The following is a 17,456-nucleotide window of genomic DNA, read 5'->3' as shown; positions in this document are numbered from 1 at the left end:
TTTAAATCCCGGCTAGTTTGAACCCCGTACCGCGCAGCTACACGCGGCACGGAGTAGCTAGTTCGGATTAGGCTTCTAATCCGAACTAGCTGTACTCCTCGTGGAATGAGGAGTACAGCTAGTTCGGATTAGGAAGCCTAATCCGAACTTACTACTCCGTGCCGCGTGGCTACACGTGGCACGGGGTTCGAACTAGCCGGGATTTAAAAATGGCGGCGCCCGGTTTATGCAAATGAAGCCCGGGAAATTCAAATCCCAGGCTTCATTTGCAAGTGCGGTATGCCTACATTAGTTCGAACTAGCGTGGTAGTGTAGACATACCCTTTCTCTCTCTCTCATATGAAGCAGAGGTTTTGTTGGTGGTGTAGCTATACAACATGCTAAGCCAGCTAGCCCTGCCATTAAGCTGGTTCAGTTCAGAGCCAGCACATTGGGACTTCACATGGCCATAGGTGGCAGTGTGACATTTCTCTAAATAGGCCTTTATAGTGGAAATCCTGACAGAACAGGAAAAAAGTGCTGCTAAGTCCTAATACAGATACTATTATTCAATTATTAGAATAATTATTAATTATGATATAATATTGCCCCTTTTCATAAGATGTTTTAGGAGTTTATTTCCCTTGCTGTTATTACTTTCTGTACCAAGAAACCATGCAACATCAAGAAAGCAAACCTGCAAACAAGAAACCACTCGGAGCCCTCAGATTCTGGGATTATTTGGTTCTGTGAAAATTCTACAAGCCCTCTCTCTTTGTCTCAAATACTATTGCCTGAAGCAGAGGAATTTCTCTGTCACCAGGTAATCTTCTCTTTGAGAGCAGGAAAAGTCCCCACAAATGGTAAAGAGGCCACAAGTCCAATGGGACAAAGTGATAAGGGGACGGCAAAAGACTAGAAATAATGACCTCCCAGCTCAGACCTTGTAACTGGCAACACTCATCTATGAGATGTGGTCCTTCCCTTTCATGTTCTAGAAGATTCACAGCTGAACCTAAACAGCATTCATGTGTGATTTCACAAGGGATTCCTCAGAAAGCTCCTCTGGCAACATCATACCTTGATTTATCTGCTCTAGGAGGAGAGGTCTAGATTTCTTTCCTCTCACATGTCCAGTTATCTATACAATCAAGGCCTGGGCAAAAATCAGTAAAGTTCACAATGCCCAATATGCCAGCTGAGTTCTAGCAAAGGGGGTGTGAGAGATTCTGTTTTTACATCATCTTTTTTCTTCCTGGTGTTAATCCCTTCAAATGGGATCTGCTCTAAAAGTCCTCTCCCTTCAAAATGCTCTGTTCATATTTTCTATCACACCACATGCTGATATGTTTTGCTCATGACATTCCACAACTACTTCTTGGGGTGACCTCTCCAATTTTTTCCTTCAGTATTGATCTGTTGGAATTTCTTACCCACACAGTTATTAGTACTAAGCTTAATATCATCAAACTGTCTGAGCATTTGCTCCTCTTTCTCCTTTGTTGCCCAACAGTGAGTGGCACACACAAAAATGGCAAAAGCCACTGTTTTGTAAAACTTTCTCTTTTAATCTTACTGATATCTTCCTAACACTTACTCTCTCTTCGGGCCAAACATTTATTATCCTGGCTCTACGCTCGTCATCCATTTCCCCAGGTTTGGGGATCTAAGTACTTGGAATTTTCAGTACAGTCTGCCCACCTAATTTCAAGGATCGTTCTTCCCTCTTCATACCATTGAAAGCACGTATCACATTATCTGCTTTGTCTGTGCTTATTTTTAGCTCATGTCTCTCCAACACTTCTCTCTATTTAACAAGATTCTCTTCCAAACTCTAGTTCTCCTCACTGCATAGAATGGCATCAGCTGCAAACAGCATGCAGCAAAGTGCCTCCTTCTGCGTGGCCCTTGTGAGCCTTTCAGAGTCAGGTTAATCAAGAATGGGAGAATGGGCTGAGTGCTGACCCTGATGCACCTCTCACCTTTACCAATAGTTCATCTGATTCACCACTAGAATTTCTGACAGTTGATGGTGCACGTACAGACATGCACAAGTCACACACAGTTCTGGGATCATTTTCTCCCTTATGCACCACAAGAAGACTTCTCTTATACATTGATCAAAAGCCTCTTCCAGATCCATGAGCAACATGGAAATATTTTTTCCTCCTTTTCTCTCTAATATTTTTTTCTATTAGCTGCCTCAGTGCAAAAAAAATCTGCTGTTGAACTTCCTGGTATAAAGCCCTATGGATTTGAGTTAATATCTACATCGCTTCTTAGTCTCTTACCATAATCACTGCAAAATGTCTGTGTCTGTACTGAAAATTATGTTCTTAAGGGAGACAATCAGAAAATGATATGTTTCAGGTTCCTTTCAAGAAGTTGGTAATCAGTGCTTATATGAGTGTGTATTGGGCACTCTTATGTCTAACAATGGCTGCCTGTTTGCATAGTTAGCCAAATGTTAATAAAGAGATTGCAAAAATCTGCAAGAGAGTAATTTACAGGAAGAAACAAAAAGGCTGACAAGAACTTGTTTATGACTGAAGACAGTGGATTATTGGTCTGAGAATGCAGAGGTATATTAGTTCCTTCACTGAGAAGGAAAGCCAACAGTATATTTGTCTTATACGTGGAGAAACACAGCCAAACCTAGCTGTAAAATGCTCGAAGAACTTTGGGTGACCATTTGTCACTGCATTAAATCAACTTACTCTGTGTTCACTATAAGCATATGCAAGTGATGTGTGTTAATTGGAGTGATCTGAGATGCAACTGGCAAGCTAAGGGCTGCTATGAAAAAGATGGAGAAAAGTTGTTCTCTTTCGGTCACAGAGGGCAGGACAAGGCCATGGGTTCAAACTACAGCACAGCAGATTTACAAGGAGGCATGATAGCCATCAGTATTGCATGGTTTAGATACACTAAATCCTGCATCAACTGGCATCTTTTCTATTAAATAACTATTTACATATATGTAGATAGAGTACTCCTGTAAACATAAGCAGCAAAATCTGACATTCAGAGTTATCATTTCATTCTTCCCCCTCCAAATTTTTCCCCCAACTTTCTTATCTTCCAGATATCTCTTCTCATATTTGGCACAATGTGCAGCACCATGCAGTTGCAAATTTGGACAGGAATCTGTCAGCTATTTACTGTACCAGAGCTGGGGTGGGAAGCTGGGCATGGTTCTCTTTTCCACCTGCCATAGAGTCTTCTAGGGGTCTCCAGAAAAGTACAGTACACCCCCTTGTGATTCATAGAGCAGTGCATGCCTCTCTGAGCTCCCATTTCAAACCCTGCTGAATCAGTTACACTTGAATTACATTGTCAAGCTGTTCTTTGCAACCATGAGTACTAGAAAATTACTTTTAAGAATGTAAACTGAGTTTCTGATATAACCTTTTTAACAGAGGTGCGCATGCACAGAGATTGGATACATCACTGGTTTGGGGGTTGCAGTATAAAACATAGCCTCCTTAATCCATCTCTATGGGTGTGTCTAGACTACAGGGCTGTCTACACTGGCGGGTTATTGTGCAAGAACATCCTGCAAAAGGGTTCTTATGCAAGAAGTCTTGTGCAAGAAAATGTCCACACTGCCATGTGCGAGCTGTTCTTTTGCGCAAGAGTATCCATGACAGTGCGGACACGCTCTTGTGCAAGAAAGCTCTGATGGCCATTTTAGCCATAGGGCTTTCTTGAGCAAAAAACCCCTGCAAGAGCTCCTGCTCAAGAGGGCTTGCACCTGTTAAAAAAGAGTGTAGCTCTTGCGCAAGAAGCCCTTTCATCACGCCATACTGTAAATTTCCTTGCACAAGAGTGGGCGAGCTGTGTGGAGGCTCTGCGGATTCTTGCGCAACAACGGCCCTACTTATGCAAGAAGCCGCGAGTGTAGACATAGCCCAGGGTTTTGTCAACAAAAATGGACTTTTGTCAACAAAACTATACCTGCGTCTACACTGCCGCTGGGTTCTGTCGACATAACATCGACAGAACTCAGAAGTTTTGTCAACGGTTGTAAACCTCATTCTACGAGGAATAACTCCTTTGTCGACAGAACTCTGTCAACAAATGGTAAGTATGGATGCAGGGCAGAATTTATGTCTAGTAAAGGCCTCCAGGAAGAATCCCTGGTGGACACTCCTGCCACTGCTTTGTACTCTATCGTTCCTGCCTGTAGCCATCTTTAAAAGGCACAGGCACCCAGGATCAGCACTTTGGCAGCAAGTCTGCTACAGAGAGGACCCAGACTGTGCAGCTCTTCCTGGTAGGGACACTCGGGAGACATATCGCAGGGACAAGCCCCCCGCAGCCCCTCTGGCCCTTCCAGGGACACATCGCCCCGGGAAGCCAGGGGCACAAAGCACCAGGCACCCTCCTGGTCAGGGCCCGAAATCAAAGCCCTCCTGGAGCTGTGGGCTGAGGAGGAGCCTCTTCAGCTCCCACAGGCCAGGCACAGGAACCCTGACATATATGCCAGAATGGCTGATGGCCTGGCCAGGAAAGGCCACCACCCCCGCACGGCACCGCAGGTCAGGGCCAAGATGAAGGAGCTCAGGCAGGGGTACATCAGGGCCTGTGAGCACAGCTCCTACTCCGGGGAAACGGCACACTCCTGTGCCTATTATGAGGAGCTGGACAGGGTCCTAGGGTCAGGGGAACCCTTTCCTCCTGAGAGGCTTGTGGAGTAAGGCATGGAGACCCCTGTGCAGCAGCGGCTGCAACACCAGCCAGACAACCCGGAGCTCCAAGAGGAGGAGGAAGACAGCACCCGGAGCATGAGGAGCCAGGCGTTGATGCTCAGGGGGCCTCGCAGACCACTTTGGACATGGGGAGGGAACATCAGGTGAGTGCTGTGAGGGCCCAACACACACAGGGCATGGCAGGCGGGAGCAAAGTGGATGGTGCAGTGCTGTGACATGATCACAGCCTGGGGGAAAAGGGGGCACACCCATGGCTGACCTCAGGGAGGGCCGTCCTACCCCTGCACCCGCATGGCTGCTAGGCACCACCTGCTCCTGCAGGCAGTGAAACATGGGTTGGGGACACTGGGATTGCCTCACAGCTACAGGCTTCTCAGCAGTCTGCGGGAACCCCAACTGTGGCCTGACACTTGTCTGTGCTGCTCAGTCATGGGGTGTGTGTGAGGGGGGGCAGGATGGTGGCCTGCACACCTTCTGGGCTCCAGGGAGGCCGTGGCTATGGGCCAGGCCATAGCATGCCTTACTGAGACGCACATGAGCAGCCTCTGACCCTAGGACAGCACTGCAAAGAAAGAGAGCATGTCCTCTCAGGGAAAGTGTGAGCATGCATGACTGACCCCTCCCCTCCCAGAACCCCTCCTCAGGCAACCCCTCCATGCAGGGTGAGGCCAGGCAGGCTTCCACCACTCCCACCCCATCCCCCATTCCCTGTGCCCTGTTCCCTTTCTCCGCCCACCCCTGCCCCCCTGGACTGTCCCCCCCTTGATTTACCTCCATCAAGACAGCTCTGACGGTAGACCTCCCCATGCCGAACTGATGTTCCACGGAGCAGTAGCTGTCAGGGGTGGCCAGCTTCCACAGGGCAATGGCTATGCACTTCTTCAGGGGGGTGGTGGCCCACAAGTGGGTGTCCTGGCATTGCAGGGCAGGGGCGAGCCAGGCACAGAGCTCCTGGAAGATGGCCTTCTGCATCCGGAAGTTTCAGCGCCACTGATCGTCGTCCCACTGCTGCATAACTAGCCGGTCCCACCAGTCAGAACTGGTGTCCAGCCTCCAAACTCGCCTCTCCATAAATAAGTTCAGGGGCAAGGACAGCAGGGCTGCAGCCTGAGCGAGGGGCTCAAACCTGGGCTCAGAATCCAGCTCTGCCACAAACGTCATGATGCTCTCCTGAGCATGCAGCAGAACTTCCAGCAGCACAGTGTGGGGCCATCGCCTGCCCAGGGGCAGCTCAAACTCCATGGCCAAAAAAGCCAAAAAAACAAACAAACAAAAATAACAAACCAAAAAAACAAACACACAAGCCAAAACCCAAGCCTGAAAATAAACTGCTGTGGTGTCCAAGGAAGCAGGACAACCAGAGCAAAAACGGCAGCAGCTTGGCTTTCCCTCGAGGAGGTAGGCAAGCCAGAATCAGGAGCAGAGCAATGACTGTCTAGGAGGATCCCTTTAAGCAAACGTCTCTGCTGAGAGCATGCAGTGGAGCCTGGGCTTTAAGGCTGCTCCTGTGACCTTCCAGAAGCACTTCCAGGTGCCTTCTTTTGCTGACAGAGCGTTCGGCAGTCTGGACGCTCTTTATCAACAAAGCGGATCGCTTTGTTGATCCGCTTTATGTAGTCTAGACGCTCTTTGTCGACAGAAGCTTTGTCAACAAAAACCTGTAGTCTCGACGTACCCATATATATGTTTTCCATGAAATCTACCAAAAGGTGGAAGGCTACTGTCAAGGTTTAAAGGCCCCAGGTTTGGCTTCCCATTTTTGAAGATCCATGCACTGTATAGTTATCTTGCAAAACAAATGCTTTAACTGGACAAAAAGCCTGCCAAAGCCTTTTAGAGCAGCCCAGCACCAATGATCCAGAGTGCATATGGCTAATAGGAAAATGGCTAAATATTTGAAATATGACACACAATAACCCATTATAATATTTTTAAATTATGGAAAACACTGGCGTCCCATCAAAGTAATTGACTTCAGTACAACCGGATTTCACCCTTGGAGAAATACTTAGTGAAGTCAGATATCCCCTCTGGAAATTAACTGAATCAATCAGGCAAATTCCAGGTTTTTGTGAACCAGTGTATGGAGATTCCTGGAAAAGCTAAATAATTTGCTATTTACACTCTTTGTTGCTTGACCCTAGCACTAGTTTTCTATCATATCTGAAGTCCTTTCTCTTGCATGTGGTAAACATCATTTTATGAGCAGTGACTTTTAGATGCTATTCAAGAAATTCAGATCAGTTTATTTAACTGCACATGAATCTGGTGATAGAAGATAGAGAATAGCCTGAAGAGCAGAGGGGTTGATGTCCAATGCAAGAACCAGAAAAAGAAAAGACTAGGGTTCTGTCAGGTATGTGTGTGCATGTGAAAGAGGAAGAGAACAAACAAGTGAGCACTCATTACTTACAATTCTAACAGGGAAATCTGTCTAACCTAGAGTCTTGTGATTTGAGGTTATGGGAGTTTTAAAAAATTATGTATTTTATTTGCTGAGTTTGGAAGCACAGAGTATTCAGAGTTATTTCCCATGCAAATGCAATGCCCCTCCCAATTCTGTCTAACCTAGAGTCTTGTGATTTGAGGTTGTGGGAGTTTTAAAAAATTATGTATTTTATTTGCTGAGTTTGGAAGCACAGAGTATTCAGAGTTATTTCCCATGCAAATGCAATGCCCCTCCCAATTTTTGGACTTTCTTTTGTGAAAGAGAACTTTTCAAAAAGTCCTAGAGCACTCTATAGTTACAGGTTTTCTTAGGTTCCCTCCCAGCCTTTTAAAACATGATTGTGCTATGCTTTTTCAAGCAGTACTTGACTTTTTACTCTGGTAAAATGAACCAACAGAGGTTCTCATACTGGACAGAGGATAAAATGATTTTAGACTCCATCACTTTTGGGGCTACATTTAGGCTGCGTCTAGACTGGCATGATTTTGCAGAAATACTTTTAATGGAAAAGTTTTTCCGTTAAAAGTATTTCTGCAAAAGAGCATCTAGATTGGCAAGGATGCTTTTGCGCAGAAGCATCCATGCCCAGTATAGATGTGCTTTTGCGCAAGAAAGCTCCGATGGCCATTTTAGCCATCGGGCTTTCTTGAGCAAAAAATTAAGGTGCCTGTCTACACTGGCCCTCTTGCGCAAGTATTCTTGTGCAAGAGGGCTTATCCCTGAACAGGAGCGTGAAAGTATTTGTGCAAGAAGCACTGATTTTGTACATTACAAAGTCAGTGCTCTTACGCAAATTCAAGTGGCCAGTGTAGACAGCTATCAAGTTTTTGCGCAAAAGAAGCTGCTTTTGCGCAAAATCTTGCCAGTCTAGATGCACCCTTAGTGTAATCAGCAGTAGCAGCAAAAACATTGAGTCCCTTTCACCCAGGACGAGGTTATCTGAAGGATGTAGGATTTGGAGGCAGGTATGTTTGTATATCTCCCTCCATTGCTCCTTCCTCTAAGCCCTGTAGGCAAAAATACAAATATGTATGGATTTCTTTACATCTGAAACTTATTATCATCATGAGTGAAGCAAAATCTAAGGGATTTTTTTATTAAATTTGGCTTTTAATGCAAACCACATGTTGCCTCAAATCTTGTTGCCTGAGATGCAGCAGTGAGCTGATAGAAGTTGCAGGATGTTGGATTGAAATGAGATAGGTAAGATTAACATATGTGTGATATTATCAGGATGATGTAATGGGGTCATAAGTCTGAAAAGATGTGATTCACTGAAGTTTACAGGTTTATTACAGATACTGATCAGACAAGCGAACATTTGGAAATAATGTACAGTGTCAATTTAGAAACAAGAACCTGGGATGCCCAACTATTTGACAGCTTGCCATTTGCTGTGGCGAGAGGTGGTTTTTTGGTCCAAATACAAGGCATGAAAATTGCAGACCATATTACAATGCAAGCAGCATTTTCCTAAGTATGGCTGCATTGTGTTTAGAACTGATCTTACAAGTTTGTATGGTGAGAACATTCACAATAATGACTGGGGAGATAAAGGATTTGTCTAGACTACACCATTAAATGGAAGAAGGTACACAAATTACGGTACACAAATTGCATTACGCAAATTATGTATCTTTTTCCGATTTACTTTAGAAAAAGGCTCTTTTGAAATTTGGTGCATCTACATGGTACCAAATTGTGAAAGAAAGTGCTCTCTTGAGCCATCCTTTATTCTTTGTAGAACAAGGTTTACCAGAACAGTAAAACATCACATCAAATTTTCAAATTTTTTTGAAAAAGTGACACATCAAATTTTCAAATTTTTTTGAAAAAGTGACCCATTCTTTGGACGCGGCGTTGCTTTTTCGGGATACCTCCAGTATCCCAAAAAAGCAATGCAGTCTAGATGTAGCCTACGTGATGAGTAAGTGTAGCAAATAATTCAATCATAAATATTAAGCCATGATACTTTCAATATTAAGCACTACCACCTTTGTTGACGCTGAGGAGCATCTTATTCTGTGAAATGTGCCAGATGTAAGACTGCTTGGGGAGTAAGGCACTATTCATTGTGAAGGTGGGAGAAACTGGGCTCAGGTAAATAACTAGAAATATTTGTTGAAACCCAAAAATAGATCCATCAGTACAAGTACTGCTGTAAGAGGTGGCACTTGCTGTCATAACACACAATCTGCTAGAATAAGGGAAGGATGTTTGGCGCATAGAGACTTATCTGACAATGAGGCCAGTACTTGCCCACTCAGAGTTGTCTGTGGGAGGCTGAGTGAGCAATCCTGGGGAGGTTCCCACTATAAAAGTATGAGGTTCTTTTCTGCAATCTCCCCTATGGTTTGGTGGGTGGAGGGGAGGGAATGATTAGCGTCAGTGTTTCCTTTCCTTTCCCTCTCCCTAAAGCAGCTGGTGGGAACTGCAGAGGCAGATGATTCAGTGAAGGGACTGGGGAGTTAAAGAGTGTTAGGGCAGTCCATTGGTTTCAGATTTTCAAAGCAAGAAAATGATGGAGAACAGCCAGGTTTACCATAAAGAAGCTGCATACGTAACCAATGATCAAAATAAACTTAGTCTCAAGAACTCTCAACCAGCACTTAGGTACCCTGTATTACATATACCTCCTTCAAACTGTTCTCATGGACAGCTGACAATGGCCTGCCTTGCTGATCTTGACATGGGTCACCGTATCATGTCATGAAGAGAGAAGCAAAACACAACGTGACAATGATCTTTCAATTACTCCTAGAGAAAATTATGTTTATCATGTGAGTTTTTCAACTCTCATAGGAAATTGCTGAGCTTTTTTACGACCACATCTGCTTAGCATCTGAATGTCTAAAAAAACATGAAATTAAATAAAGCACAGAATTAACCCGTGGGAGACTATAAATCTATGGGTCCTTTGCAAACTGAATTTTAAATGCTTCAGCTGTTTTGCACTAGATCCATTACTTTTCCATATCACTTTTCAAATGCATTCTCAGAACATGTAGGCATGTGGAACTGTATATGCTTACTAGATTTATCCAGCATTGCTTGGGTTCTTAACTCATTTTTTTAAATAAAATGAAAATGCATGTGCTTCATTTAAATCATTGCTCTGGGATGGGATGGGGATGAGGGGTTCAGTATGTAGGGTACCCTGGGGAGAGAGGACAACCCCAGCCCTCTCTCACCACAGCAGTTTGAGGCCAAGTGAGCAGCACCTCTCTATGACCACAGCAGCTCCAGTGGGTACAGCCAGGGGAGGTGTGTATGTCCCCTAGCAGGGGTAGGTCCAGATTCATCTCCCCCCTGTGCTCCCCAGTTAGAGTGAGGATTGCAGAAAGTGGTGCACTTTCCCCTCACTCCCTGAGAAAGGGGAACAGCCAGCAATGTTCCTGTTCAAACTGGGGGGGGGGGGGCCTTCACTAACGGTGCCTGGAGGGGGACTTGGGGCATTCCTGTATGGGGGAGGGGTGCACCCCCAGCCAGCCCCTTACCTGCATACTGATTTTCTCTTTTCTGTGTGGTTTTCTCAGAAGCAGTCCCATTTGAGGCACATCCCATTTTCCTGGCACAACCAAACCCTGCCCTTGCTTTAAGCTATGATAAGAAGTTGTATACTGAATTTGGTGATCTGAGTTATTACTGTTTGAGAAGAGTCCTTGAACAAATACATGGACAGGCAGACAGACTCTCTCAAATATATAGTAGATTTAAGACACACTTTAGAAGAGTTTAATTTCTGAGCTGGGATTTATCTTCACCAGTTAGGGGAGAATATAACTGATCATTAAAAATTAATAACAATAAATGTGTTGCAAATTATACATTACAAATGATAAATATGAACTAAGATTAGCTTCATTCTACATACATACACTGGTCACGTATGCATCAAAACAGTTCATAAATAGGTTTTGTGTGGAAAGCTAAAGTTGTTGTTACCAGCATATTGAAAGTTATTTTTCAAATATAATTCTTAAAGAAAGAGATGAACAGGCAAGGAAATCATATTTAAATATAAATAGTTGAAAATAGTCGTATATTTAGCTTTTTTTAGGTTTAGGTTTTTTTATTGGTAAGACTGCAGTTATGTCTTTTTCATGTGGGTAATCTAAATTACTTTGACAACCTTTATTCGACTTTAGCAAACACTTCTGGTGAGGCTATTCAGGGATCAACATTCTTAGCTGATGTAAACTGGCATAGCTTCATTGAAATCAATGCACCAACTTATACTAGCTATCTCAAGAAATGGAAATGCAACTTACATAAGGAAATATTTGATTCTGTACCAAATTTTAAAATGAACACTCATTGCGTAGCTGGTGTAAGCAGGATCTGAAGGAATACTTCCATTACAGCTAGCCAGAATGGGAGAGAAACCCTGGGTGTGTTGATGTAAATATAGTTTGCTCCTGCTCAGACTCTGTGTTTGTGAGTGGAGAAGCTTTGCCTCTCAGAGGTGCCCAGGGCTGGTGTGTGAATTTCCCAGGTTACTGGGTGGAGGTTTGAGTCATTCAGAGGTTTGAGAGACCCCACTAGATATTGAATCTGGACCTGACTGACAACACCTGGCAGAAGGATTACACTGGTGATACATAGTGTCAATTCTACTGAGCAAAGGAAAAGATAATACGATTTCTCAGACTCTCAGACGGAGTAGTATCCCATGTAGTATCCTTCCTGACATGGGAATCTATCTATTGGCTTTGATTTTTATCTGCTTCGGTATAAGTACCCATTCTCCAGATACTTACTGATACTCTGTCTCCCACTCCCCTCTCTTTTTCTTCTCTCTAGCTTCCCCTCTCCTATTTATTTCGAGTGTACACATCCCAAATTCATAACTCCGGTCATCTGAAGAAGTGGGTTGTGCCCACAAAAGCTCATGATACCATCTACATGTTTTGTTAGTCTATAAAGTGTTACAAGACCATTGGTAGTTTGATTTATAATACCTCCCGAACATTTCAGTTCGGGCACTGGCTTTGAGCAGATGCAAGAAATTTGTCAAAGGATTTTTGTTTAAAGGAAGGGGATGAAGCCTCATGAGTGATATTTCATAATTAAAAGTATATCAGTCAAAGATGGCAGAGAAATTTGTCATGCCTGAAAAAATTAATATGTGAGATGCTCAGTAAATGTCATTAAAATGGGATCCTCACCTTGGAGTTTAGTCACTCTTTGTAAAAGTGTCCTACAGAACTTAATGCAACTTAGAACTTTTATATAAAAGATTCAAATCATCTGCAGAATTTAATACTTGGTATTAGTAGTCGATAGGTGACTACAAAAAGGAACCTATAGAAAGTCGGTCTTATGAGTGAATGACAGGGGCAACGGCCCCGGGTGCTGTGGTTGCAGGGGGCGGGGAGGAGAGCTGTGATCATTCCTCCCTCCCCTGCAGCAAGTCCAAGGCCCCTCTAACCCAGAAGTACTGGGCCCAAAATCAGGGAGGGGCAGGGCTAGGGGCACTTGGATCAGGGACTCCCTCCGTACACCAGACTCCAGCTGCTACTCCAGACTGGGCTGGAGGAGGGGTGGGAGACAGGAGCAATGCAAAAATAATGGCAATAATGCATTCCCTTATCGTAGCCTTGGGACCCCCATCCCCACAGCACCCTTTTTGAGTTGGAGCCCCATTGTTATGACACCATGACATTTCATCTTTAAATATCTGAAACTGTGAAAGTTAAGATTTTTTAATCCACTGATTGTGTCCATTTTGATAAATGTCAGAGAATTGAGAAGAGCCCTACCTATGGGTGCAAGGCCAGAGTTTTTTCCACTAGCAGTTTTCCATCAGGACTGTGGGTATGCAATGTGCAGCCTTGGGCTCCTTGATGAAAACATAAATGGCATCTTCCCGCAGGTGTTTGCAATCCAAAGCCTGTGTAGCGAAAGACTTCTGAAAAGCGGAGACAGACGCAGGATGGGAGAGCCAGACTGACTACAGTATCTCAAAGAACCACAGCTATTGCAGGGTAAGTAATTATCTCTCCATTTTGAGTATGTCTCAGGATGGATGCCACTGCCAGTGGCTGGCAAGCAGTATCCTCCCTGATCAGTGAGAATAAAATATGTCTAAGAAGCAGCGATTGAAGTCCCACTCTCCTAAACTTGACATCAGATCTGGCTGCCATGTCAAGTGCGTAATGCTTAACAAAAGTTAGCAGGTTGCTGCACATTTCTGTTTTCCAGATCTCATAAATGGGCACGTTCCTGACTCAGGAGGGAGATACTTCTTGTGTCCTGGTTGTGTGGGGCTTGGCATTCAGAGACAGAGGCACACTGAACGATCTGCTCAGAGATTCTGAGATAAGTTGGCCTTTTGGGTTCAATATGTCCACAAAACAGAGGAGAGAGTCTAAAAGACAGGGTCCTGTTAAAGTAAGAAAGCGAAGGTGACCAGATGTCCCAGTTTTATAGGGACAGTCACAATATTAAGGGCTTTTTCTCACATAGGCGCCTAGTAACCTCCATTCCACTTTTTCATACTTGCTATTGGGTCACCCTAATTGAAGCGGAGTTCCAGAGATGTCCAAAACAGACCAACAAGGAGCGGCATCAAATATGGCTTTGGGAAGAAGCAACACCTTGTAGCTATGGAAAGATGTTTAAAGAGAACCTGCAATAAGGGCGTAGAATTTTCTGTCTCTCCATACTGAAACGATGGCCAATGAAAAGACCCATATAAGGGCATAGTGGCATACTGAACAACCTGGCAGTGATTCGAAAGGAGGGTTCACGAGTTTTAGGAAGGCAGTGTTGAGATCCTCTGCAGGAGCTGGGCCTCTCCCTGGAAGGGGCTGGTCCTCAGGCAGAGTGGTATTCTTACTAAGTTCCTCTTGTACTGCTGACACAACTAAGGAGCCAGATTGAGGTGAATGTAGAAATACTCACACCCCATTGGCAGGTGGTGGTATTGCTTCTTTACCTGTTTTGAAGTGGGCGTTATCATAGCCAGCATCTGCCACAAGGCTTTTACTGGATCAAGTTAAGGAACTGCAGTTCTGGTTGGACCAGAGACTGACAAATGGCTGGTGAGGTTTCTCTGATAAGCCTGAAATCTCTATTTCCAGAGTCTCAGCAACCCTCACAAAGAGTATCTGGGAGGCCATAGTGGCACTGGTATTAATGCTGAGGATACCAGGTGATGGTGATAGGTGCTTTGATGCTTATACCTGGCACTGCTGTTTCTCTCCTCATAAATCTGGTACTCTGGCGTGGGTACTCTGGCCAGTGATGCCAACACAGGGGAGACCGACTGGTGTCAGAAACCAGTTTCTCAAAACATGGGATGGTGGACCCCGATCACTCAGAAGGTGGCAAAATGAAGGAACATGGCTGGCTCATTTGATACTGACAGTCCAGTACTATCCCTGAGAAGACAGTGGTAGTAGTTTCAGGAGTTCCTGATTGCTAAGGGTAAGTAAAAAATGTTTTAGACAAACATGGCTAAGCTGACAGTGTCCATTTAAAAAGCACACTTTTATTTGTAATTTTCTCACCTGCTTTTGTCACAACACAAGTAACATTAAATTACTTCCCTGTTTTTCAAGCTCATTCACTTGATTCATTAGACTGACAACATTAATCTTGTCCCATATAGTGCATACTAATTGTCACTGTCACCCTCTAATAGCCAATATTAGCCACACATTCAAAAGATCAGAAAACAGTGAGAGTTGTTTAATCAGTGAAGAAGTTTATTTAGGCAATTAGCTCTTGTTATCTCCATCATACACAACTGTAGCTCTACAACCCATTTTAATAGCTTGTCTCACTGACAAAATAGTTTCTTTAGTCTTTATCAGAAATCAGAAGTTTTCAGGCAGCAGTTCCTGCTTCTGCGCCAGGCTAAACAGAGTCACAGACTGAGCCTCAATATGGTACTCCACCTCACCAAGCACATCTCATAATCTGTTATAACCCTGAATAGTCCAGCGTGTTTCTTGGCAACTTACTACAATAGTGGCATATTGGCCAATGCTCATCAGTGAAATATTAGTTAATGGGTTTGTGCATTGTTAGTATGTAAAACAAGCAATCCGTTCATTCTTCCTACTCTGGTGCATTAATTAAGATTTCAAGTAAAGTAACAACAGAATATTAAAAAGGTTTACCATTGTCCTGAGACCCTGGAGCAAAACTAGCTGTTGAATAGGGAGGACCAGATGATTTTGCCGATAGGCAGTTGAATGATTAGCATTTTAAAGACATATATGTTAAAATAAAATGGCTACTCTAAAAAAGAGCCAAAGTTAGCAGACATGGTTAGGCTAAAAAAAAAAAAAGGCTTATACAGAGTGACCTGATATCTCTTGGTTGTAGTGACAAGCATAACACAACATTCTTCACAGGGATATTTTTGCATATTTTTCCTTTGCCTACAGGAAGTGAACATGGATGGCCAGGCTGCTGCATCTGATGTTAGTTCCATATTTAACACATCATGGAGATCCACACTTTGATTATTTCTTTGGGGAAATAGATTCTCAACGCAGGCCCTGATGAACAGTGTGGAAAAAGAAAAAAAAAGTCATTTTAGACTCAGTGGGTAACTTTTGAGTAGCAAAGATTATTGAGTGCTCTTAGGACTGGAAGGAGGCCAGAATGGAAGGAAGGAAGAGACAGATAGGCTAAAGATATGTTACTGTAAAACCACAAAATCTGTTGGGAAAACTCAAGGGGAAGTGTAGTACATGGAGCTATTCAACTCTTTTAATGACTTCAAATTAGTAGTGTTGTGCAGAAAACTGGCACACAGCAAAGAAATGAGGGTAGGGATATTTTAGCCTGGTATAGTAGGCTTTTCCTAAAACAATCAAAAGATCTTCAATCTCTCAGAGGTTTTTTTTAAGAGTTCAACTGAACTTTCCCCCAAACACCCAGTGATCTGTCTGGAATTCAGCTACACAAGCTAAAAGGCAGAGTAAACTTTTCTAGGATTCAAACCTATAGTACTAGTCAGTCAAGAAATGTCACATTTTCATCTCCAAGTTAAGTGGCTTGATAGAACTAGTTCAAACCAGTGTAAACCTGTTAAATATCAGAGTTTAAAGTGCAGCACATCTGCTCTTTCCAAGGTTAATTTGCTAAACAGATATTTAAGAGGTTTGAACTTAATACACAGCAATAATAAAAAAAGGCACACAGCCAATATGTTCATTTCATTGATGTAGTGCTTAGCTTATCTGTTTATCATATTTTTATGGGTGGTAAAGCTATAGCACCCACATAGTACATAGAATCATAGAACAGTAGAACTGGAAGGGACCTTGAGAGGTCATCGAGGTCAATCCCCCGCCCTCACAGCAGGACCAAGCACCATCTAGACCATCCCTGATAGATGTCTATCTAACCTGCTCTTAAATATCTCCAGAGATGGAGATTCCGCAACCCCCTCTCCCCCCCCAGGCAATTTATTCCGTGTTTAACCACTCATACAGGAAGTTTTTCCTAATGTCCAACCTAAACCTCCCTTGCCGGAGTTTAAGACCATTGCTTCTTGTCCTATCATCAGAGACCAAGGAGAAAAATTTTTCTCCTTCCTTGTGACACCCTTTTAAACACTTGAAATCTGCTGTCATGCTATCAGTTTTCTCCTTTCCAAACTAAACAAGCCCAGTTCTTTCAGTCTTCCCTCACAACTCATGTTCTCTAGATATTTAATCATTCTTATTGCTCTTCTCTGGACCCTCTCCAATTTCTTCACATCTTTCTTGAAATGTGGTACCCAGAACTGGACATGATACTCCAACTGAGGCCTAATCAGCATGGGGTAGAGCGGAAGAATGACGTCTCTTGTCTTGCTCACAAAACTCCTGTAAGCGCATCCCAGAATCTTTTTTTTTCTTTGCAACAGTGCCATACTGTTGACTCATATTTAGCTTGTGGTCCACTACATCCCCTAGGTCTCTTTCTGTAGTACTCCTTCCTAGATAGTTACTTCCCATTCTGTATGTACGAGACTGATTTTTCCTTCCTAAGTGGAGTACTTTGCATTTGTCCTTATTAAACTTCATCCTATTTACCTCAGACCATTTCTCTAGTTTGTTCAGATCATTTTGAATTATGACCCCATCCTCCAAAGTGGTTGCAACAGCCTCCCAGCTTGGTATCATCTGAAAACTTAATAATTGTACTTTCTATGCCAATATCTAAATCATTGATGAAGATATTGAACAGAACCCGTCCCAAAACAGACTCCTGTGGAATCCACTTGTTATGCCCTTCCAGCATGATTGTGAACCATTATTAACTACTCTCTGAGAATGGTTATCCAGCCAGTTATGCACCCACCTTATAGT

Source organism: Pelodiscus sinensis, chromosome 6 (genome assembly GCF_049634645.1).
Source record: "Pelodiscus sinensis isolate JC-2024 chromosome 6, ASM4963464v1, whole genome shotgun sequence".
In the NCBI taxonomy this organism is placed as follows: domain Eukaryota; kingdom Metazoa; phylum Chordata; order Testudines; family Trionychidae; genus Pelodiscus; species Pelodiscus sinensis.
This window is presented reverse-complemented; position numbering follows the sequence as displayed.